Raw genomic sequence first — 25,895 nt, 5'->3', positions numbered from 1 at the left:
ATGTAGAACAGCAGCCAGTACTGCTCCTTATGCCTGCAGTTGATAATGTTTGGTTGAGTTTTCAACAAGATAGAAGTTTGTTTGTACATCTGTCACATTTAGGACAGAGAAGTTGCTGATTGAAGAAACCCAAGTCATATTTTTCCTATGATATTTTCAACCAGTAAGTAGTTATATGGTAGCTTTTAGTGCTTAGCTGTACACAGTGGGGGTAGGTTGCAGGCTCTAGCCTTTGCTCAGTCCCTGCACTTAAGCCACAGTGATCAGCCAACCCAGTAGCAGGGGCTGGCTGCAGATCTTGTTTTTTGGCTAGGCCGTTTGCTCCACTCGCTATAGGCGGCTAACCCCTACAATGTGAAATGGGCACCGGTCCTGGCCTGTGGCTGATGCACATTATCTGGCCCATAGTGGTTGGCCTTTAATTTTTTTGACATTATTTTTTAAATTTATAAATCCTATGTAGGATTTTCAAATCTGATCCAAGTTTTACACTCAAAGATTGTCTCGTAAAATCAAGGATTGTGAATCCCCAACACCTAAATTGATGCTTGGATACTTCAGTACCAAGACAGATACTGCAGTTACCAGCTGACATTTTAGGTGTTTGGTACTCACAAGTCAGAAATTCAACTTGTCAATCCTGCTATTTTTTTTTATTTTTTTTTTAAACTTCAACTAAGGGGGACCTTTGAGGTATTTCCCACTGTGCCCTGGAAGTCAGGAGGTACCTATTGTGCCCCCTTATAGACCTGTTTTCTGTAAAGTGCAGGAAATGGGAACTGTACCTCGAGTTTTGTAATGGCTGCCACATGAAAACATTTCCTCTAAAGGCATCTGATTGGATATTTATGAACTGTGACCTCTACTTGGAAACCATAGTTCCGTAAGGGCTGACAAGAGAAAATGCTCTGTTGTCCAATCAGATTTTTTTTTAATTCCTGGACTCGCATATAATTGTAGAATCCCAAATAAAAGATATGCACCTTTTAGAAACTCTAATATCTCAAAAACTATTGAATACATTTACACCAAACCAACAAAAGTGCACTTTCTATGTAAAGTTTGTTGTAAATGTATCCACATGAGACTCAGCAGATTCCATGACATAATAAAGAGTTCAACAAAGTCCAATTTCAAAATATGGATGGCACAGACTCCCAAAACTTCCTACTTGGTGAAACACATTGTTTTTATTCATAAATGTTCATTAAAACATCTTCCTCTTCAGTTCATGGTAGACAACGCATTTCGTCCACATGGAATTTACAGGGCTACACACAAGGAAATACAACTATAAGTACACATACACACACATAAATATAAATAAAAAAACATACAGATATAAAACTTTACATTCTATTTACAAAAAACTCACAATGTTCACATGTTTACTGAAAATACCACCCCATTACATACACATTCTTTCATTTACACTAATATTTGTAAGAAACAAGATATTTACAAAACAACCTGCTTATTATTGACCTCAGTGTCACATTTCTTCATGTGAACCAATTTATTGTGCCAACCCATCTTGAAGTTATGAGCTATAACAAATCTATTCAAGAGGCAGACTCTACATTTCATTCATTTATTTCTGTGTAAATGTCCTAAGTATATCCTCAGAGTCATTTGTGGACATGGACATCATAGTAATAGGATGAGCATCATTCCACAATCACAGCCAACGCATGTTTCGTCACAACAGGTGACTTTTTCAAGGCTATTTGGGTAAGCGAATTCTGATTTGGAAAAATGCACACACGTGTGTCTCTATATGACACAGTATAACAGAGGGTTAACAATACGTTGCTATCCCGCCTGGGGTAAAGTATGTTCAAACACAGGAGGTACGAAACTTACCATGGTCTCGTGCATCAGGGACTACCTTGTACCCTGTTGCATTAACAAGTGACTGACTTCATATCAACCCTCTGTTATACTGTGCCATATAGAGACACACATGTTTGTTTTTTTCCAAATCAGAACTCACTTACCCAATTAGCCTTGAAAAAGTCATCTGCTGTGACGAAACACGTGTTGGCTCTGATTGTGGAACGATGCTCATCCTATTACTATGATGTCCATGTCTACAAATAAAAGAAACCTACTACAACTAAACTCATCTGGATGACGTGTTGATTATACACTATTTTTGAGTGCTGCTGTATCTTTGAGTATTATATGCATGGTGTTTCCCTGGAACACTACACTATGTTTTTGGGTAGTGGAGCATATCTCACCGCATAGCACCGTGTTCTACCCTACTTTTGAAAAATCATCAAAATAAACTATCATTGACTATGCTTGCATAACGCTTGGGAAGTGCACCCTGTTATATCACCACTACCCATATCTTTCTTTGTATTCCATCTCAAATTAAGGACTGATATAAACGCAAATCAAAGCCCAAGAGTAGCTCAAATGCCTTGCATTCATTAGAGTCAAATTCATGATAGTCTAGGAAAAAGGGCATTCAGGGGCAGGAACAGTGCCAACTCCCCACTAGGGTTCATACAAATCCATATGTAGCAGTCATGCTAAAAAGGACAGCTGGGATAACAGTTGCAAACAATGGGCAAGTGGATTACATCAAATTTCCACATGTGCAAATTTACAAACATTACAAGGTTTAGCCTTGGGCAGTTGTCTGAGCATAGAAGATGGTACTGAAGTATCTGCCTAGGGTACAAAATCGCTCACAAAATACATTGCACCCACCTTTGTTCAGTGGCGTAATGCTAGATTGTGTGTAGTGTCGCACAGCCATGGCATTTTGGGCACAAGTTTGCCTGGTGATGTCATCAATGCATGTCACTCAATAAATACGAGGTTATACCATTTTTTCATGTTTGTTTAATCCACTACTGTACATTTTCATGCAGCATCTGACAGCACAGCATGATTTTCAGTAAATGTGACCCAAGGATGGAAGCAGTGTAAGAAGAATGTAATGAGAGAACAATATACACCTTACACACAAAGAAAATAAAGCAGCGTGGGCATAGATTAATCTGTCTCCAAATTTAGCAAGGCAAGGTGAAAACAGATGACAGAGAACCAGGTTATGAACTTTCATATGTATAAAGTAAAATAAATATATTTTATACTACTTTCCAGAGGGTTGACAGATTTTGGGGTATAATTCAGAAACAAGTAGCCAAGGTCCAAATCTCCCTTCCTCAAGTCTGTCCAGTTTTGTTATTTAACCGTGGGTAATCAAATGGGGGTATGGACCAGTTTGGCCCAAGTCAGAAATAAAGATCCACAAGAATCGAGAACCCACTTAAAAAATATCAAGATTATAATGAAGTTTCAGATTGCGTTCAGACAATGATACATCGAATTCGCTTATTCGGTTTAGGTGCATTTATTAGTTCCATACACAGAGGTTTTCTCTGAGGAATACAAGGAGAGACAGTAGACACGTGTTTCGCCCCTTGTGGTGTGTTCACCTGGGGCTTTTTCAAGGCTGCAAGTAATGAAAAGTGATCAGATCAGAATAAAAATGCTATCAAGATTAGTAGATTGAGGCATTAGTGAAAGCCATATGAAGGTACCACTCATTAGTACAACATGATAGGTGTACTAGGGGGAAAGAAAGAGTATTAGATAGTGATCACATCGGGGTGATAGACCCGTAGCCTAACCCTGAGGTTGTGAAGAGATTAAAGAATAAGAACTTGTGACAGTTGATATGGAAGGTGCATGCTCATTAACTTGTGACACTGGTGAAAGTAAAAAATGATAAAAATAAAAGTTAAATTAGAAATGTAAATTTTAAACTTCAAAATTTAAAGTAAGATTATTGCTGGCACTATAAGACGCGGTGTAACTAACACATTAGTATTTTTTATAATGATCATAATTAATTAATGAAGTATCCTACTAATTATAGTCATAATGCATCATACCATTGCGTTGTTCATCAAAGAAAGTCAATTTTTAAATGCAGATAATCTAGATTAAAGCAAGGCGTTGGATAAGTACACATTTGCCTGATTATTGATGAAATACACAAAATGATGAAGAAGTGAGTCAGGCCCTAGTAATGGAGAAATTATTGGTGCACATCCTAGAGCATTTCTTTAAAAGTATACAATTTTGTCTGAGTAAGCGAAACCAAGGGCAATGCAGCCAAAATGGAGATACCAATTTCTTCTGGAGGCACGGAATTCAAAGAAAGGCAAACAACAGATGCTGTGGCCATGGAATTGACAGAGCATCTACTGCAGAGGCTCCAGAACAAAAGATAGGGAGCATTACATTCATGTTTGAAACAAACAGGTCTGTCTTTGGAGTACCGAACCAAAGGCAGGTCTAATGAAAATGTGAGAAAGAGAGATGGAACTTGATTGAAGAAGGTAGATTGCAAATCATAACGTCTGCTTTATAAAGTTCGCTTTATCCTGAATATAAATCACCCCACTGCCCATGCCCACAGATGCTCGTCTGCTCACAAAAGGATTTTGGGGGCCAGATCACTGAGACCTCATTTTCTCAACCCCCTGTTATGATTTTGGTATACATATCTACCTTATTTTCTGTTCTGATTACCAAATTCACCCCCTTCATTTGGGATTGAAAGACCTGCCAAATTGCTACCAACTCCTTCCAATTGGAAGAAAAAGCATTCTCTACCTCCCACTGTGGACCTCGTGACTGAGAAACACAGCTTCCCAACCCCACAGACTTGCATCAGTTGTCATCACTTGTGGTGGTAATAGATGGATGGGACTCCCATCACTAAACTGGACTCTGACAGGCACCATTGAAGTTCTTTGACCATGCCTGGAGTCACTGGAACAAGGCTTTCGAAATCCTGAGACGTCTGATCCCGGTGATCCAGAAGAGGATTGAGAAGAGGCTTCAAATTAAATCGAACCCATGGGACCACAGCTGTGGTTGCTGCCATGTAACCATGCACTTTCAACAAGGTTCGGGCTGATGCTTGTGTCATTCCCAACAAACGTTAAAGATGTGATTAGAGAGCAATGGCTGGCTTCTGCGACAGAAGCCATTCGTCAAGATAGGAAAATGTACCAATGCCCTTCAATTGCAATGCAGTTACTACATGAGGCAAATACCTTTGTAAACACCCACAGAGAGGGATACAGGCCGTAAAGAAGAGCATAAAACTGATATAATAGTTCCTGATTCCAAATCGCAGGTATTTATGAGTGGCTGGATGAATTGGTACATGGAAGTATGCATTCTGGAGGTCCAGGGTTGCTAGAAAGTCTGGATAATAAAAGGATAATATTCTGCAGTGATACCATTCTGAATGTCTCAAGGAGAATAAACTTGTTGAGTTCCTTCAGATCTACTACTGGACACTAAGAACCATCTGGTTTTAGAACCAGAAACAATCAAGAGTTGAACCCTTGAAAACTCTGACTCTTGGGAACTTTTACAATTTCTCAGTTGTTTAGAAGAGACTGAATGCCTTGCAGCATCAAATCTCTTTTTGTCTGATCCCCTGGCAGTGGTGTACATCTGTATACATTTGTCGGAGGATCATTCCTGAACTGAAAACCAGTTCTTATGACCAAGAGGACCCAGTTGTCTTGAATTGATTCCCGCCAATGAAGATAAAACAGGCTCAAAAAGACCACCCACCTTCATGTGTTGATTGGACTGATCTGTGGATTGGGAAGGTTAGCACCGGAATCTGTTTGCAACTGTGGCCCATCAGCCGTGGGCCCAGCCATCAAAGGGACATTTGTTCCTCTGACTCTGCAATATTTGTTTCTGAATAAATTATTTCTTCACTGGGACAAATCTGAGGGGCTTCAGTATTTTGTTCTCATCCATAGACTTTTGCAACATTCAATTCATCCCCAAACAGCTTCGGACCAGTGAAAGGGACTTTTTGTGCACCACATCTAGCTTCCATGGGCACGTCCACAGAAGTCTCCTTCTTGAATTGCTGCACCAGCCGTGGATCATTCGGACCATAAGTTGCCAAACAACACAGACAATAAGAAATATGCTTATAGCGCCAAATTGGCTAAAATTAGAACATGATCTGAACCGTCCTGCAAGGCGTCATATAATGTCTGGAAGGACTTCAAGAGAACCTATGTTGCATAGGCTGCAATGAAATTAGGTGTAGCGTAAATCCTTCTCAATAAACTATCTACCTTCCATCAAATGCAATACAACAGCATCCTCCATAGCTAACAAGGATGAAGAATCCATAGAGAAAAGAATAGTGTTGACTTTATGAAGATGGGGAAACTGTTCTTCAGACTGATCAATGAGATGCTTTTTAGCAAATAAGCAAGGAATAGAGGATTTGTAAATGTTCTACCATTTATTCATGACAATGTCTCTGATGGCATCATTAAAAGGGAGTTTGTCAAGTGGGGAGAAGCTGTACTGAGAACAAAATGCATCTTGCTCTTGCTGTGCCTGCTCAAACTCTAGTATATCGGAATATTCGCCAGCAATTCCTGCAATTGAGATCCTTGAACATAGCACTTCATGGGGCCTTATTCCTGCTCCTCAAATGAGTCCTCCCTAGCTCTTTTGACAGCAGTCCCACTCAAAGCAGAACCATCTGCTTGTTTAATTAAGGCTTGTAGAGCACCTTGAGAGATCTACAATACTTTCTTGTCTCCAGGAGGCTCAAGATTGTTTCTTTTGCTAGGTGCTTTAGAATGCTCCATTGTAGAGGAAGCATTGAGCTGCAAGTGAGGAATAGGCTGCAGAGAACAAGCCACAGTGAACTGCAGTAGCCAGCCACACATGCTTATCTGCCAGGAACAGTTCCTGTTTTATGCTGTTGCCTAGCCACAAACTCTTATCATGTGAGAGGAGAGAAGCTAGACAAAATGGAGGTAACCAAACCTCAGGTCATTACGCAATATTGTGTGCGTGACCAGAGGAGAGTACCCCTATCAGAGGGGAGCACACCTAACAGTCGGTCTCAGCTGGACCATCTCTCTGTGACCAATTTCTCCCTGCCCCAGCTCTGCACACGGTGAGGAAAAGCACCAAAGGAACAGAGCCTTGAGAGTGTGGCACAAGACTGCTGCTGTTTGCCCAATACACAGTAAGACAATAAACAATTATCAAACTAAAAATAAACAAATGGTTTACTTAGGTGATAGCCATAACTTGCGTCCTACTGGTCGACAGGCAAACAGAGCAGGAGTTGAGAGAGGAAAGAGAGGTATGTTTTTTTGCACGTGCAGTTATCATACAAATATGGCTGGTGTCTTTTTTTGGTTTACTTAGGTAGTGTGCTGTGGGAGGCAGGATCTACCTCATGCTTTGAATGACTGGGATGGGGAGGACAGATCCTGGATGATGGGAGCAGGGAGAGATAGCTGCGGGTCAGGGAAGAGTAGTATCGAGGTGAGGGGAGTGCTGAGGAGGCTAGAGCATGCAGGACAGACCTTTCTTGTTGGCTGTACTGTGGGAGAGTCTGGATTTGGGTGTGGGGGAGGTTGTACACCGCCCGTACTACCACATTTTTCCTTTTTCTCTCTCCACCCCTTGGTTGTACACTGCCCTTACTACCACATTTTTCCTTTTTCTCTCTCCATCCCTTCAGGAAAATCAATCCAGTAAGGAGGGAAAGGAAAGGGTTGGAGACAGAAAAAGGAAGAATACAACATAAAACCCATCCTGCATGTGTTGGTATGGTGATTATGCAGGAAAAGACCAGTGCTTAATCTTACTCTCTTTTTTGTATTTCTGGCAAGTAAATTGAAAGACAAGAAGAGGAAGTTGTTGATACAAGGACAGAAGAGTTTTTTGTTACACTTACTGTTTTTAGTTCTCGCCTGCCAGCAACGCATGCTGTTATCACTGCGATTTGTATTGTTTATTATGAAAGGCTTGGAGCCCGCCCATTGCTTACCATTCATTAGCATCATTAACACTCTTTTTGCTGCTCCCAATTAGCCAGTGTGTGCCAAGCATAACTTGTTCTTTCTGTGGAGCATGGACCAAGCATAGATTGATTCATCCTAATGCGTGTCCATTTGCTGCTCCCGATGTGATTGAGGTACCATTACTTCTTCCCCACCCTTTCCCTTTCTTAATGTTGCTTCTCCCCTCCCCCTCATCCCATTGTCTAGCTCCACAACACTGACTCCATCTGGCTCAATCTCCTTTTTTCCTAACTGGTACGATATATGTTGCACCCTCGCCCACTAGCACCACTTGGCCTAAAATGCATTTATTTGTAAACAAACCAGTTTGTGCAGAAGCGTTGTACGTGCTAAAAAGCTTCTACATCAGACCTACAGCTTCAGGTGCTTACATAGATTATAGATTGTGGGTCAACATAATTGTAACATATTGTGTTATTATTGCATCTTTATAGCATAAACGTCACAGCACTATAGGGCAATTCCGTGGCAACGCAGTTATCTTTCCATGCTACTCCACTCAACTTCATGCCACTTCACTCTACTCAATGTCACTCCAATCCATGCCACTCCACTCCACTCCACGCAGTGACACTCCACTCAGTGCCACTTCACTCAATGCCACACCACTCAGCGCCACTCTACTCAGTGTCACTCCACTCCACCTAGTGACACTCCACTCAGTACCAGTCCACTCCACACCACTCCACTCAATACTGCACCACTTGCCGCTCCATTCCACTGAGTACCACTCCACTTAGTGCCACTCCATGCCATACCACTCCATACTATTCAGCGCCACCCCACTCCACTTCCCACCACTCCATTACATGCTACTCAGTGCCACTCCATTAAATGCCACTCCACTCCAAAAAAACGAATAGATCTCACATGAAAGAGACATATTGGCCTTGCCAATGGCTGTTCGTACTTGTGCAAGGATGCAGTGCCGCCCAGGATGACTGAGTGAAAGGAGATTAGGTGGCACAAAATGGAACCCAAAGAAGATTTTAGAATTTTTAAACCACCAGGAGGTTTGTAAATCACTCAGTCCTTGCAAGAAGAAAAGCCCAACTTTCATTAAGTAGTATGAGCCAGGGCATTGTAATGGAATAAATCACCTCAGTTGACACTCAAATCTGTGCTGTCTTTCCACCGTGAAATTAGAATATGCAGGCATTTGTCCACAAACAAGCATTTGCAATGCAAGGGGTCTTGCATTTTTCTTTGGGTTAGAGCTATCAGCGTTGTAAATTCCTAAGTGGACTTTTCTTGCCTCATAAATTGAAAATGAAAAGTAAAACAGTTGACATAAGCAAGTCAATTCAAAGTGCCACGAAGTGTGATTGGCTCCCTGCGTGAATGTCTAGAAAGGATTGCGGCTGGGATGAAAGGCAAACCGAAACTGGAGGAGGGGCCGACACACGCTGTAACAGGAGGGAGCGTAACGTAGTCTGATGGCCAACAAAAATGTTCACTTAGTGAAATCGCTTGGGAGACAAGAGACTTATTTGAGCAAGATTGTTAAAGAAAGAGTCAGTGTGTGTGGAACACTCAAGAAAATACATACTCCAGTTGATTGAACAGTCAATGTTGAAAGCAAGGCCGGCCTTAATGCTGTTGGCACCTAGTGCCCCCTCATTACATTCTTCTCGGATTCCCTCACAACCACCTGGCAAAAGTGCCCTTCATCTCTCCATAGCCCCTCCCTCAAATAAGTTTCATTTGTTTTAAAGTGCTGGTAAAGGATGGCTTTACTAATCCACTGAGCTATCCACATAAAATACAGATCTGTTCTTTGCAGCAGGCTTATTAATCCTCTGTGCTACTTTATGGCGAGCCAAAACAGCCACCAGACACAACTCTCTCTATCATGAACATTAATCACAAGAATTATCTTGACTTTGTTATTGCTGACTAAAATCTGAATCACAAGGAACTTTGCAGCAGATGCTTTTAAATGGTATGGTATTGCACACAGCACTCCCTCCTGAGGTCAGTGCCCCCTTTCAGGTCAGCGCCCAGTGCAGCCGCACTGGTCACACTGCTTTAAAGCATGTCCTAGGTGAAAGGCGATTATCTTGGTTACTTAACAAAGCTATAAAAGTAAAAAAAAAGTTTGGAACGAAATTAAGATCTGCAGTAAATAGGATTCATATTGTTTTCTGTTCACAGTGCGCAAAATGAAATATATTATCACACGATCGGTGACCAAGTGAACATTACGACTCCTTCCACCAATGTATAGAAGTACAAATTCTACAGAGACAACCCCAAGACTTGGCTGTTCACACCAGATTTCCTCCTTAACATCTGGCATGCGGTTGTGTGATAAAATTACATAGAGTGAGGCATCTACTCCATGTATGCCATAACAACCAAGATGGAGAAGAATATAGATAAGCAAGGCAATTAGTCAAAAAATAGCTACTGTTACAGTCACCAGACCATAAGAAACAAGCATTTGCAATGCAATGAGTCTCGCATTTCTGAGAGTTAGAGCTATTGGCATTGTAGATTTTATGACAAGACCGGAGGCTCCTATTATGCGTTTCTTTTCTTACTTTAATAAATAGCAGCAGTCAAGAAACATACTACAATTCCCAGAAGGCAAAGGAACAACAGCCAATGGGAATAGAAATGTAGTTCAAACAATGTACACCAATCACAGTATGCAGAGGTATTGTGACATCACTTGACTGCGAACAGCCCTCTTTTCTTGCTGCTCGCAGTCAAGCTAAGTACCATTTTATCTTGTCTCCATGTGTACAAAATTTATTTCATTGTTGTTTACGGTTTAAGATATATTTCAATCGATATTTTGCACTCGCGCTTCGCTTACACGTTGTTTCTTGTATTGACATTCCTAGTCGGCATGTTGCCGCATTCTTATTAAGCGCCCCTCGCGCTTCCCCCAACCGCCACCGCATTTCTAATGCGCACGTCAGCGCGCGTTCTCCACATTCCATCGGGTTTCCTCAGCGTTATTTATTTCACACGCTGAGGAAACCCGGCGCCACTGACTCAGCGCGTCTACTCGCCGAGAAATTCCGGCGGCCCGGCAACAGCGCGTCTTCTCACCGGAGCCTTCTGCCTTCATTGACATTTTCTCCCTCAATTAGTTGTAACTTTGTTTTACTTTTATCGACTAAAACCTACCTCCTGCTTTTACAGCAGCCCCAGTTCTCTCCCTCTTCCTGTGTTCCCTTGTGACAGGAATAGCAACGCCTACAGGCGGAGCTTGGTAATTTCTCTGGTTATTAACCCTTTCTTCCCCTGTTTCCTGTAAGCTTTATAATGGAGTCGGATAACTCTCCTTCTTTGGAGGTTGACGATGTGAGGCATGAATTGTCTGCCTTCATAAAATCTTCGGTCCAACAGGCAGTTTCTACCTCCATGCAAAAAATTTCCAAAAATTTAGAACTGTCTTTTTCTGATATGTTATCTAGGTCCATGTCGGCCCAGGCTGCGGGGGAATGCAGTCAGCGCCTTTCTCCCATAAAAAATCCCAAAAAATCTAAAAAAGTGGCGCAAAAGAAAAGTGAGTCTTCCTCACATGTGGCAGAGGACGCGGTTCCTCATAAGGCTCCGTCCACGGAGTATAAACATATGGACATTGGGAAATCAACATCAAAAGTTAATTTAAAACATAAATCCAAGCAAAAGAACGTTATTGCTCCTCTAATAATTTCGTCTATCCCTGATTCAGATGACGAAATTCCAGAACCGGATTCCGACTCCGTTGTGTCCTCTTCTGGTGATGATGGTTCATTTTCCCCTCCACCTTCCAAGAAATCTAAACCATCTGTCCTTAAATCTTCCAATATCCTAGACCCTGAAGGTTTCCCGATGTTTGACCCTTCTAATATCCTTCACCCCAACTCTACGGAATGGGTTCCCGCTGATCATGTTGCCCAATATGTCTCAGCTAAAATTAACTGCCCTCTGGATAAACAAACTAGGGCAAAACTAAAATCTGAGTGTCCTCGTCCCTCCCTCTCTGGTAATATGTCACTTACTCCCTCCATTGATCAACACCTTTTGACCTTTTTCACAAAATTGGGCAAGGATCCACGCAAAGGAGTTGACAAAGCGTGGGCCTCTTGCCAGGACAAGTTACTTGACATCATGGGTCCTCTAACTCGAATTTTTGATATTGTTGAAGCGGCTAGAATCGATGGCTCTTTCATCGATCCCGAAGAGCTTACCTTGTGGGTTCAGCGGTCCTTTTGTCTATTAGGAAACGCAAATTCTGCTCTTTCACACGAAAGACGCAAAGGTCTTCTACTAAAACTTGACCCTAAACTGGTCAATCTGGCAACCATTCAACCTCATGCTTGCACAGACGGTGCTTTATTTGGTGAGTCTTTTATCAAAGACTTAAGCAAGTATGTCTCAACATTCACGTCACTGGATAAAGCCCAGCAATCTCTAAAAAAGGTGTTTGCCCAGCAGGTTTTTGCACGGGCTGGCAGAGGCAGGAACCGCTTTGCCGGCCGTTCGTTCTACTATCAAGGTTCCAGAGGCTACCACAACACGCCCTACCAAGAATACAGGCCGCAATTTTACCCCCAACGATCAAGAGGTTTCCGTTCCAGGCGCTTCAGGAACTCGAGAGCCTCCCCTCAGCCAAGTAAGTCTTATTCCTTCTTCTATACCTGTAGGAGGACGTCTCCGTTTTTTCCTACCAAAGTGGTTAGAAATTACAGCAGATCCTTGGATTCTACACACTGTTCAAGGTTACGCCATAGAACTTTATGCGACTCCTATTCAGACCCAATCCCCCCCTCTTCCTCGTTTTTCCGCAGAGATGGCTTCCCTCATTACTTCAGAAGTTCAATCCCTATTGCAAAAACAAGCTATCGCTATTACCCTTCCCGATCCTACGGGCTTCACAAGTTCAATTTTCCTAGTTCTCAAGAAAAACAAGAAAATGCGACCTGTAATAAACCTAAAGGGTTTCAATCACTTTGTAGTTTATCACCATTTCAAGATGGAAACCATACTCCATCTCAGGGATACTCTTCTTCAACTGGATTGGATGGTGCGATTGGACCTACAGGACGCGTATCTGGTGGTTCCAATCAACCCACATTTCAGGAAATTTCTTCAATTCCAATGGTCAGACCAGTATTTTCATTTTACCTCTCTGCCCTTCGGTCTCTCTTCTGCCCCATGGTGTTTCACCAAAATCATGAAACCGGTGGTAGCTTTTCTCAGAGCACAGGGTGTCCGTCTCATTATTTACCTAGACGATATCCTAATAATGAGCCAGTCGCCCCAATCCCTTTTGTCTCACCTCTCTCTTACGTGCTCTCTCCTTTCAGACTTGGGTTTCATCATAAACAGGGAAAAATCCATTCTGATCCCTTCTCAAATTATAGAATTCTTAGGTTTCCAAATAAACTCAATCTCCGCCTCTCTTTTGCTCCCATCTGCAAAGATCAAGACAATAAAATCAGAAATACTTCAAGTTCTACGCAGCTCTCAGATATCTCTCAGAACACTAGCTCGAATTGTAGGTCTCCTCTCCTCCTCCATCCAAGCTATTCAACTGGATTGGATGGTGCGATTGGACCTACAGTAGCAGATTGGCATTCCCGTCACCTTCGGGACTCAAGCGACTGGAGACTGCACTCTTCAATTTTCCACATCATTCTCAACAAATGGGGCCCGTTACAAATCGATCTTTTTGCCTCTCGCCTCAATGCCCACCTTCCTCAGTTTTACAGTTGGCGTCCAGATCCATTAGCCTTGGCATCAGATGCTTTTTTACAGGACTGGTCCATCTCCCTCAATTACGCCTTTCCCCCTTTCATTATGATCAACAGGGTCCTAGCTCATGTCAGACGTCAACAAGCCTCTTTAATTCTAATCGCCCCCTATTGGCAATCTCAAATCTGGTTCCCAACCCTTCTGGAGCTTTCAACAGATTTCCCGATTTTAATTCCTTCCTTCCCGGATCTACTCCTGGATCCTCTAGGCCAACCACATCCTCTCATATTGAACAATCTACTTACCCTGTCAGCATGGAAAATTTCGGGCAATCTCAATCTTTCCCGAGCATTTCGACAGAGGCTTCCCAATACATTTCCCGGTCCTGGGCCCCGGGCACAAAAAAGGCTTATACATCAGCCTGGTCTATTTGGCACAGCTGGTGTCTGGGAAAACACATCGATCCCTTTTCAGCGGATTTAATTTATATCATCAACTTTCTAGCAGCCGAAGCCAGTAAAGGTAAAGCTTTTCGCACAATCAACCTATATCGTTCAGCGATTTCTGCAAACCATGTACCGATCAATGGTAAACCAGTGGGGGAGCACCCATTACTGTGCCGTTTATTAAAGGGAGTAAAATTTACCAATCCTCCTTTACCTAGATACAGTCATGTTTGGGATGTTAACATTGTTTTAAAGTTCATTATCTCATGGCCTGAGAATTCCATACTTTCATTGAAAATGTTATCAGCTAAATTGACTATGTTACTGTGTTTAGTGTCTATAAAACGGATCTCAGATGTTAAAGCTCTAGATGTTTCTAATAGACAGTTTACACCTACGGGGGTGTTGTTTAAGGTGTTTCGTAGAACCAAGACCAATTTAACTTCTGTTTTTTATCCATATTTTCCTCTTCATCCTAAATTATGTGTTGCACAATGTTTAAAAGCCTATGAACTAAAGACTGCAGATTTAAGATCCTCTTCTCAGTCCCAATTATTGATTTCATTCAGAAAACCCCACTCTCCTGTTTCGGCAGCTACTCTAGCCAGGTGGGTTAAATGGTTAATGTCATTGGCGGGCATAGATACTTCTGTGTTCGGAGCACATTCTTCCAGAGGAGCCATGGCTTCTAAGGCATTCTGGGCGGGCTCCTGGTTAGAAGATATTCTTAAATCTGCAGATTGGTCTAATGACAATGTTTTTCAAGTGTTTTACTGTAAACCTATTAATAATGTGTCTCTGGATGTAATTAATTTGCTTTAAACTCGCATAATAGGAGCCTCCGGTCTTGTCATAAAATCTAGATTTTCCTAGTCTCATGACGGAAAGTCTTAATTTTATTAAAGACACGGAGGCGAGTATTATCCCTCCTCTTCCAGTAACTTCGTTGTTTATTTTTCCCTCCCTTCTTTTAGCACCGCTGGCCATCACTCAAGCTTCCACCTAAATTTCGCACCTCAGCTTGGTTGTCTACTCTTCAACCTGCTCTTTCCACGGCAGCTACTTTCCAGAACCCGTCTCGACTACCTTCGATTTTGAACTTTTGTTCCGATGTGTTGTCTTTTATTATGGCAATCCTTATTCTGTTCTCTATTGTTCCATTGTTTAACTTTCATTGATTCTCTCGCAAGAAAAGAGGGCTGTTCGCAGTCAAGTGATATCACAATACCTCTGCATACTGTGATTGGTGTACATTGTTTGAACTACATTTCTATTCCCATTGGCTGTTGTTCCTTTGCCTTCTGGGAATTGTAGTATGTTTCTTGACTGCTGCTATTTATTAAAGTAAGAAAAGAAACGCATAATACTCGCCTCCGTGTCTTTAATAAAATTAAGACTTTCCGTCATGAGACTAGGAAAATCTAGATTATAATGTCTTTTACCCATGTATTTTGGTTTGGAGTGGATGTATGTGGTGTGGAGAGGAATTATGTGGGTTGTATTGGAATTGTTGTAGAATTGTGCATGGTAGAATTGTGTGTTGTGTAATGGATTTGTTTAGTGGAATTATGTGGCATGGTGTGTAGTGGAAATATGTGGATAGGAATTATGTGGCTTTGGTTTTACTAGAATTATGTAAAGTTGGATTTTGAGTCATGAAGCGTAATTATATGGAATGGTATTTTGTGTTGTGGAGTAGTGTGTAGTGGATTTTAATTGTGGTGTGCTGTTGAATTTTGTGGCATGATGTGGAATTATGTGATGTGGTTTGGATGTATTTGGTGTGCTGTGTAATTTTGTTGAGTTGAATTATGTGGTTTGTTGTTGAATTATGTGCTGTGGAATGGAAATATGTAGGGTTAAATTGTGTGGCGCGGAAGTGTGTTGCGTTGAGTGAAATTATGCTGATTGGAATTATGTGGCTTGGTGTGTTTTGGAATTGTGTGGATTGTGCTACCTAGTTTAAAAATAAGCATTTGCAATGCAACGGGTCTCGCATTTCTCAGAGTCAGAGCTATTAGCAGTTGTAAACTCCCAACCAGACTTTTCTTGCAACATTAAATGGGGAAAAAGGGTGTGTCGCGCTGCTACAGTTCACCCGTGGTGAAACCTACCGGCAAAAGTGCAATTATCTATGTAACCTGCAAAAGTGCAAATGTAACAGGGTCGATGTCATGCAAAGCGCTCGACTTCTGCCAAGCGAGATCCCGCTGCGAAAAAAGATGAAAAGTAGCCCACAAACCGGACGGAAAACAATGAGCCTTGTATGTTTTCAGTCCTTGGTCACTGCGCTCGAGGAGGGCTAACCATCGGAAAAGGCATGACGTGTGCATGCCTTCCACTAATGAAAGCAAGCAGATTTTAAAAGGCAAGCCCACGAACCAATGAAAGACACTGACGTGACATGGATGGAGCTCTGAGCTCTTTTCTAACTACTAAAACGTCTTGCAAGCGATACGCATGCGCAAGCGCATTGCTAGCGCAGGCTCGACCCTAACAAGGAAAACAGATCATAATAGCGTGCTTTCACAAACACAGCTCTTGCATGCTGGAAAAACAGTGTAGCGTATCTTGATTATTTGCATTCACAATACAGCCGCACAAGAAATCCGTAAATACTCTTAAAGGGCACTAACAACACATGCTTGAGGAAGATACTTTTATTTTTTGCTTTGCTATGTTCACTACAAACTGAACCATTCTGGGCACGTTTCCGACCTGGTGCAAATCATTAAAACAGTAATGGGAGGGCTAGTGGCGACAGGCAGACAAGAACAGGAAAATCAGGGACAGGCGGGAGGTGCTGGGGGCGGCAGTGCGAGCGAATTCAAAGTGCCATGGCTGCCATGAGCATGAGTGCTAAAGAGAGACAGAAAAAAAGAAAAAGTAGTTTGCACACAGTAAAACATATCGGCACTCGTGTAATTATCCATGTAACAGGGTCATGGAAGGCAGTAACAAACGAGTCTGAAGGCGGGACAAATGTACGACATTTATCAGCAAGATGAAGGAATTTTTGAAAGGCAAGCCTAGGAACAAATGAAAGTGATGGGCGTGAGGTAGATGTGGTTAAAACCCATAGATAGATAACAATATGTTGAAAAGCAGCGCTTGTGCGCTGCTACGCTCAACCTAAATTGAGTACTCCGACAAAAAAAGAAAGCTGCTGGCAGGAGCAGGCGTTGATCCTGAACTGTAGCACTCTATGAGCTGTAAGGCTGGCCGGTTCTGGTACCAACCCTTGAGCTCAGCACTGTCTCCAGTGCCATAGTGGCAAGCAGTAGCAAATATTATAGGCCTTGGCCGCACCTAATGGATAGCTGGTATGTCTGTGTGCTGGTTTTGCTACAGCCCTGATAGTGTCTGGCATGAATCAAATGCATTTTGACCGCCTCCCAGTGAAATACTGGCACTGATTCAGTGCACAGCATCGCCTCCAGTGCGATCCTAGCAATTACCAGAGTAGTTTAACTAAGCACTGCCAGGGTCTGGTGCTAATGCTAGACCCCAGCTCGAGCTTACTGGGATGCTATGAAGCACTGGCTCCGATCCTGGGCATTAGCATGCTGCCCACTACAATAGTAAAAAGCCTAAACCTGAATCTGAGCCTTACCTTTGATTTCAGTGCAATTTTAGCCAATTGACAGTGCTCCGGGCGCATATCACTGATCATTGCCATACTTCATTCTTTATTTCAATGTTGTTAGTTTCATCACTGCCTCTGGGGAAGGTCACTCACTGTTCGTGGGCCATAGCGCTGTCGATACTTCAATGTGCACACGGCCCTGAACTGCGCAGCATTCATCCTGAGCCGTAGCTTAGGCTCCATTGCACAGCTGATGGTTCGAGCACAGCTGATGGTGCCTTGTACGGTTCTTGGGTTCTACCTCAATCTTCACTGCGACTACGGCAGTTCCCAGCACTGCCCCCGTGAACTGCTCGATTAGTGTCCAGAGCTCAGTTTCCATTGCCATCTTGGTAGATCCTAGCCGTCTGTCGAAACTAAAGAGGTGATAGATTCTGACGCGGCGGCCTTCAGTGCAATACTGGAGTGTACTGGCATCGATTGTGGGCTTACAACTGCTCAGACTTAATGATGCGTTTTCCTGGGAGTTAAGCGTCATGTAGATGGCAGTACTTCATTTGTGCATGTTGTTTCCGGTGCTGAGCAGCGGCACTTATTTTTGAGAGCCGAAGCTTAGTCTCCCGCCTCAAGCATTTGCTGCGAGCAAAAGACACACATGAGAAACACGAAGGAAGAGAAAGAAGAAAAAGCGTCCCAATGGGAGAAAGTAGAAAGCTGCAAGAGTGAGCTGAAGGGGCAGGGAGTGGTTTCAAATGGATTGAAGAGGTCTGAGATTGCTTCGGGATTACGTTGCCTCAGTACTCCGTGTTCGCACATTTAATTGCAGCAGCCACGTGTTAAAGAAGAGGGCTTTGGGCACCGGCACCTTTTCATTTACATGAAGTACTGGTACACGGTGGGTAGAAATGATGGGAGTGGGCCCTCGGAACAATTTTTAGATCAACTGCACACAAAAGGCCACAATACACTTGTGTTTATCACATGCTCAGAGCATTTCAAAAGGAAAACGGCAATGAAAAATATTTCCAGCCCAACTGCCACAGCCACGTTATCATTTTGTTCTCATCACGGTGCAAATTTAAACTGGTATAAATAGCAAAAGAGGGGCTTTGATTGTTAAATATGCTGTCAATATAGAATAAATATTTCTCTGAGTAATGTAGAGATTTTAGAAACAGGCAAGTGCTGTATAGTCCTAACAAGTAAACGTTAAAAAAAAAAACCCGAAGTCATATAGGCGGTCATTCTGACCCTGGCGGTCAAAGACCGCCAGGGCGGAGGACCGCGGGAGCACCGCCGACAGGCCGGCGGTGCTCCAATGGGGATTCCGACCGCGGCGGTAAAGCCGCGGTCGGACCGGCAACACTGGCGGTCTCCCGCCAGTGTACCGCCGCCCCATTGAATCCTCCAAGGCGGCGCAGCTTGCTGCGCCGCCGAGGGGATTCCGACCCCCCCTACCGCCATCCAGATCCCGGCGGTCCGACCGCCGGGAACCGGATGGCGGTAGGGGGGGGTCGCGGGGCCACTGGCCACTGGCCACTGGCATGGGCATTGCAGGGGCCCCCGTAAGAGGGCCCCTACAAGTATTTCACTGTCTGCTTGGCAGACAGTGAAATACGCGACGGGTGCAACTGCACCCATCGCACAGCTTCCACTCCGCCGGCTCGATTCCGAGCCGGCTTCATCGTGGAAGCCTCTTTCCCGCTGGGCTGGCGGGCGGCCTGAAGGTTATGTTATGTTAAAGGTGGATAAGTCAACTTCCAGTGGTGAGAAGCACAGGCCAGTTCCACTCTCCAAGCTGATTTAAAATTTTTTACATGTTAAGTGTAGTATAGGTGGCTTAAGATCACAATGGCATATTTAACGGGAGTAGGTGGTACGTCAGTTTCTTTGGTGCACTGTTCTACAAACAGCTACATGGGGTGGCCTGAAAGTATTAACACGTTTCCAAATATGCTTAATCTGACATCATATTATCTGCTAATGTTCGTGTGGTGTGGTGTAACATGGCACTAAGGGCCTGATTCTAACTTTGGAGGACGGTGTTAAACCGTCCCAAAAGTGGCGGATATACCACCTACCGTATTACGAGTCCATTATATCCTATGGAACTCGTAATACGGTAGGTGGTATATCCGCCACTTTTGGGACGGTTTAACACCGTCCTCCAAAGTTAGAATCAGGCCCTAAGTTTGGGGAATAGGGCTGCAGGAAATCGGGGGTCTAGCGCAGGCAGCATTCTGCTTTCTCCTGCATGATCCCCTTCAAAACCAGACCTTAGAATTTCTACAATATAAAATGAATACCCCGTGCCCTCTCACATCATGCCTCTTGATCAGTACAGAACGATCATTTACACTGATGGTTTAACGCAACCAGAAGTTGGTACCAAACATCTGTACTCCGCTGCTTGCGCAGCAGTTAGCAGAGTCATGAGTGATGGTACATTCCACGCTCAACCTACCTGCATGCATACCCTGTGGGACTGTACCGCACAACTTGCAGAGCACAAGGCTCTAATTTTGGCACTGGAACATACGGATCCTGAACAATCCACTTTAATTGTGTGCAATTCGTACTATTGTGTCCAGTGCTACAAGGATTACTTACATCCTTGGCACCTGAAAAGTTTCAGAGATTCAAAAGGTAACACCATCTAACACAAAAACTTGTGGGGGAGGGCAGCAGATCTTAAGGACAGACTACCAAGGGCACACATAGTTCATACATTGGCCCACCAATGTGTAGAAGTACAAATTGGAAGAAATTCTTTGGCTGGCAAAGTTGACAAGTCTGCAGGAGCTTTTGTTGCTGCAATTGCATGTTCTCACACGAGACTGGACAATGAAACATTGGCTGCCATGAAAGCCTCGGCTGAAGGCAAGCCCCTACCAAAGGCATAACCTGCCAAATATACCTACCCCCTCAGTGCCTAAAATACTGCATTTGCAACAATTTCAGGGGTAGGTGGTTGTGTGATCCCCAACCAAGAACCTAGACCAGATATCAGATATCATTAAAACAGCGCATAAGGGTGTTGCTTCTGCCCATGCTGGTGTTTCCTTGGTACAAAAACGATATTTCTGGGCAGATCTATACAAACAGACCAAACAGTATGACCTTTGGTGTGACATCTGTCAACAAATTAAAGTGCCCTCCATCAAACACCCACCGCAGACACCCCTCTTAGTATCCAATAAACTACTATAATGTGTGTGCCTGGACCACTACAGTCTCTTACTACTTGATGGTGCATACAAATACATCTTAGTCGCTGTAGATTCATGCTCCAGATTTCTGTGGGCATGGCCACAATGATCGGCTGATGCTCGAACTGTTATTATAGATTTGCACGTCTTCGTCTGGACATATGCAGTTGCAGCATTCCACTTGGACCAGGGCCCTCATTTTGCCTCCAGGGCATTCAGGGACACCATGGCAAAGATGGGTATTCAACTCCATTATTCCCCACCATATCATCCTGAGGGAAATTCTGTTGTGAAGAGCGAAAAAACAAGAATTAAAGCAATCCTTAACAGCAAAGGTATTAGGTTTTGGTTGTAGTTGGCTTCATCACCTATATGAGGGTGCAAGGAGCACTAAATAATCTGCCCAGAAGGTCCTTGGGAGAATGCACCCCTTACGAGGTCTTGTTTGGGACACCTATGTATGTCCCAAATCTTGATGGCCTTGGTGTGGTGCGGCAGAAACACCATTTGACATAAATGAACATGTCACTGTTTTACAGGAAACACAAAACTTATGTGATGAAAATTCATCTGCCTATATCTCCACCTTGGGAATGAGGGATTTGCCAGCAACATCGACCGGCTAGATTTCTAAACTTGGGGATCTAGTACAAGAGAAAATTGCTGTAAAGAAGGAATTTCGCTTTTCCTATAGAGCACTGGTTCCATTCCTGGGAATACGCAGTACCAGAACTGTCATACAACCGCTGCCTGGTTCTCAAGCAAACCGCTTTGTTTCAATTGACAGCGTCAAATTGCACCTTGTGGCCGATCCTGCACAGTAGACTAAAAGGATTCCTGGGTAGTTCCCTTGCCTCCATCGCTACCCAATGGGATATACCTCTACAATCATTCAATAATGCTTCTGCAAGTACTAATACTACTGTTGTCTCCCCGAGCTTGGGGGCAGAGAACAAGCTTCTGCTACTTCCTGTCACCCCTTCACAGACAAGGAATATCCAAACTGTGGATATCTGCTATTCCAATTAAACAGAAACTGGTGACATTGTTTATTATGAACCACAGTTTGGTCCATAAACCAGTTCTGCACCAGTTCCTGCCCTTGCACAAACAGCTTCTGGTTATGTTGTCGACATAGACGACTTTTATTCAAATTCTTCTGCATCTGCAACTGCACCTGATTCAGCAACATGTAAGCTTTATAACTGACTTAAAAACAATTATTTGGTTCCTCCATGGTACTATCTATGGATAACACTGAAGTTGCTTGTCTTCTTGTTTTGGATCGGTTTTGTCATTGTTTTATTTCTGCTGATAAATGATCATTATCTTCCTGAATGCTCTGCTGTTGAACTGGTGGCTGAGGTTTTGACATCTTACCTTTCTTTCCATAAGGTCCAAAGAGACTTGTCTCTTAATGGGATTGTGTTGGATAAAGTACTATATGATGCATTCTGTCCTACTGAAGTCATTCAAATTCCATATATTTTCAAAGTTTCTAAGAATGATATTATTACACCTGGGATTGTTTCTGATTATTTGGATGTTAAAACAGTTGATTCTGTGCTTTCTGAGCTTGAATATTACTGTGTATTTGAAAGAGAAGATGTATTTATGAATACAGAAAATTATGGGGAATTGTTCTGTTACCACCATTATGGACATCACTTGCTGCACCAAGGAGGTACCCTGAGATCAGTTGTTTTTAATTACACACAATGGGAGCATTGTCCAACTCCTCCAGTTCGCAGTTCCAAAATGTATGTAGAAAAGGTTGCATATCTTTTTGGGCATAGTACTTTAAATTATCTCCTAAGTTGAGGAACATTTTGCTAACCAACACGAAATTAATCTATTTGGATTTCTTTGTTTCCCTGCTAGCCGTTGGGGGCTATGAATTCTGGAAGAACTCTGTTGATTTAAAGAGTGTATGGGAACTTGTGATTGGCAAATACAGGGAAGGGAAGCCTTTTTTAGAGCATGCCTTATTCAATTTCAAATAATATTTCTGAATGACACCATTCAGCAAACAGCCTGCTTGGGGTAAGCAAGAAATAACAGAACTGCATGGGCCCAGTATCCCGACACCAGCAAAATTTCACAATTGGCAGACATTTTTAAATGGCACCAAAGAGCAGCTTACTAGTTGGGATCAGAATGATACCTTTTATTCCTTACTTTTGTGTCTAGATGGGTGATTATTGTGGATAGTGGACACAAATGGTTGTCAGGCACTTTTATACATTTTGCATGGGGTTTCAGAGCAAGCCGACCAGACCCTCACTATGTCACAGCTCAGCACTCGGGTATCATTACTACATATAGTGTGGGTAAACTTTGCCAACAGTGGCTATGTTCCTCCACATTAGTAGCTTTCAAAGAACACCTTAATCTCCTTTCAGAAGAGTTTGACATCCAAGATTTCTTGCTGTGTCCTAGAAAACCAAGCTCAACATTTTTTTTTTGTATGCCATATATAATGAAATTTGGAATCTTTCGCAATTGGAAGCTACTGCATGTTTAAGGCAGATTAACAAAGAAAACACGGAAAAGGCTTTAGCCGTTGTCAATAATGATATGAAAGCATTGTCCAACCGCAGTTACACACTAAATACCATTGTGTCATCTGCAATAGACATCATTCAAAATGATATGTCATTTTACAGCATGGAGAAAGCCAACTTAGGTCCATTAGGCAGCTGGGTTGGACACTTCAGGTTCTCAAAAGTGGCTGCATACCCAGGCAGCATATCCAGGAAATTGGAAAAGTTGCCTTTTACCATAGTGGAAACTCCATCAGCAGTATGGCTAATACATGGGGTAATTAACCTGTCCATTTCCACATTTCAGTTTAGCAAGTGTTTGAAACATTTTGCAGTTGGCAGATTTGAGCAGTTATGGGACAGTTACATCCATGAGGCGTGGGAGTTGTCTTTCACTTACTAATGTATAAATGGCAAAACAGAGGTCTTTCTTAGCTGTAGCAAATCTGAAACTACTGTTAGCCATTCTATGTTTTGCAAGCAGGTGTCCTTGCACAGCAGTTGTGACACTCCCATAGGAAACTTGGCAGGCTGCTTGAAGGGTACTCCCATCTCTTTGATTCACCCAGTATTTCAGATACTTTCTAATCGAAGTTATGTGATGCTGAGCAGTGAAAGCTGTTGCAGAGTGCAGCCTTGAATTGCCTATGTAAGTTTGTTTTCTCAAATTGTAACTTGCTGGGCCATGTCTTATATCCCCCCAAATGAGAGATAAAAGTAGCAGAAATGTGGCCACACATTGCTACTTCAAATGTAAATTTTGACAAGCTGAGCAGACTATAGGCACAGTCGTTTAAAAAACAGGTAGCTCTGACATCACCCAGAGAGACCTATGACCTCCAACTTGCAAGGTCATCAGCAGAGATACGGGTGGTCATTATCACCCTGGCGGTCTTCTGACTGACAGGACGATGGTGGCCGTTTCACCGCCAACAGGCTGACGGTGAAGACTGCCATATTATGAGTGTGGCGGGCTGGCCTCTGCCAGCCCACCACATCTCCACTCATACTGCCAGGGCGGTCGGTTCCGCTGGGCCTGAGATCAGCATCTCTGACCCGGCAGTCCACAGAAGACCATGACAGTATCAGGAACCAACGTTCCACCAGGGTTTCCGCGGCAGTAGCACTGCTATGAAAACCCTGGCGGAAGACCGCCAAAGTCATAATGAGGGCCACAGTCCTAATTAAATACCAACTTACCCAATCAGTTTGGAGAGTTGGTGAGCAGAAGTTTATACGCATCCAACACTGCAGGATTTGTGCACTTTTTTAAGGCTGTCGGGTCTGGATTTGTTGGCATCTTCCAGACTATATTTGGAGTGATACCTTCGACCATCCATTCACTCTTTTTGAGTGTCTTTGGTGGATTCCCAATAACTTTGGGACTGGTTGGCGGCATTCTGCTGTTGCTATTTTTCATATGCGATGGTCGTCCCATCTGAGCTAAGTGGAGTACGGGAGCCCCCACCAGCCCATCTGTGTCGTGATCGCATGTTGCAGTACTTCAGAGCTTCATTGCTGGAGCAGCTCTCTTTTATGTATATTTTAACGTACTTTTAATGTTTTAGGTCTTAGGAGCATTTTTAGGAGAACACTCTAGTCCCGTCAATGGGGAGGGTGTTGTGGCTTAGCTTGGGCCTGCAGCCTGTGCTCGCTATCCTACATATGTGCTCTGATTTCATTTATTATGTTTTAATATGGCAAGTTTAATCTACTTCTTTTCATCTAAGTATACCAGTTGTAAAATTCATACCAAAAAATAGTGTCAACAGAATGGAAAGCTGACAGTTTCTCCAGTGTCACTATAACATTGACATGGCACTTATGCCCCATTTGCCTAATTCTCTCATGTAAAATGGGCTGTAATGAAGAGCCTTAGAGCCATTCTTGCGCCATGCAAGATCCCTCTTTTGGGAGAAGATACTAGGCGTTCTTTTATCCCACAGTGAGATTACATTGACAAGAAATTAAATAACAAAAGTTATATTTGAGACAGTTTCTAAATACCGCAGAGTTTTTCTGTTAAGAGAACTGTGACTTGGATGTGGGGGCAGTGAGGGATTTATCCACACGGCAAAATTCTATCAAATGGTGAATAACATATTATTTGCAGAACGTATAACTGGAGGGAATGCTATCTGAAGCGCTATATTTCTTTAGAAGCTTTATAATCTGCTTCCATTAATCATTTGTTCATTCAAGAGTACAGAAGGTACAAAAGCAATTTTTAATATGAAGAAAAAGGTGATGTAGATGGTAAAGGCACCCTATCAGGTCAGGTAGGTGCTTATTTATGATTTTCTGCCGTTGCAGCCCCCTGAGATTCCAGAAAGTTGTTGTACTTTTTCCATTAAAATAAGTGAGACTGAAGACGTCAATTTTCAGGAGTGACCTGAGGCACTTGTGATTGGATTTGGATCTCAGAGAGGGGTCAAGGGCATTCTAGTCTTGGACCATGTAGTCCCATGGGGTTGCCTCATGTTTCATCAGCTTCAGGAAAAGTTGCAGGATCA

General features: G+C 43.0%; 1 protein-coding gene across 1 annotated transcript in view; it reads left to right on the top strand.

The window, feature by feature from the left end:
- The window catches only part of CTSF (cathepsin F), a 291,086-nt gene that overhangs the window by 115,640 nt on the left and 149,551 nt on the right, over positions 1 to 25,895 (top strand). The window lies entirely within an intron of this gene.

Source organism: Pleurodeles waltl, chromosome 9 (assembly GCF_031143425.1).
Source record: "Pleurodeles waltl isolate 20211129_DDA chromosome 9, aPleWal1.hap1.20221129, whole genome shotgun sequence".
NCBI lineage: Eukaryota > Metazoa > Chordata > Amphibia > Caudata > Salamandridae > Pleurodeles > Pleurodeles waltl.
The sequence above is the reverse complement of the archived record's forward strand: the minus strand, read 5'-3'. Positions and strand labels throughout refer to the sequence as shown.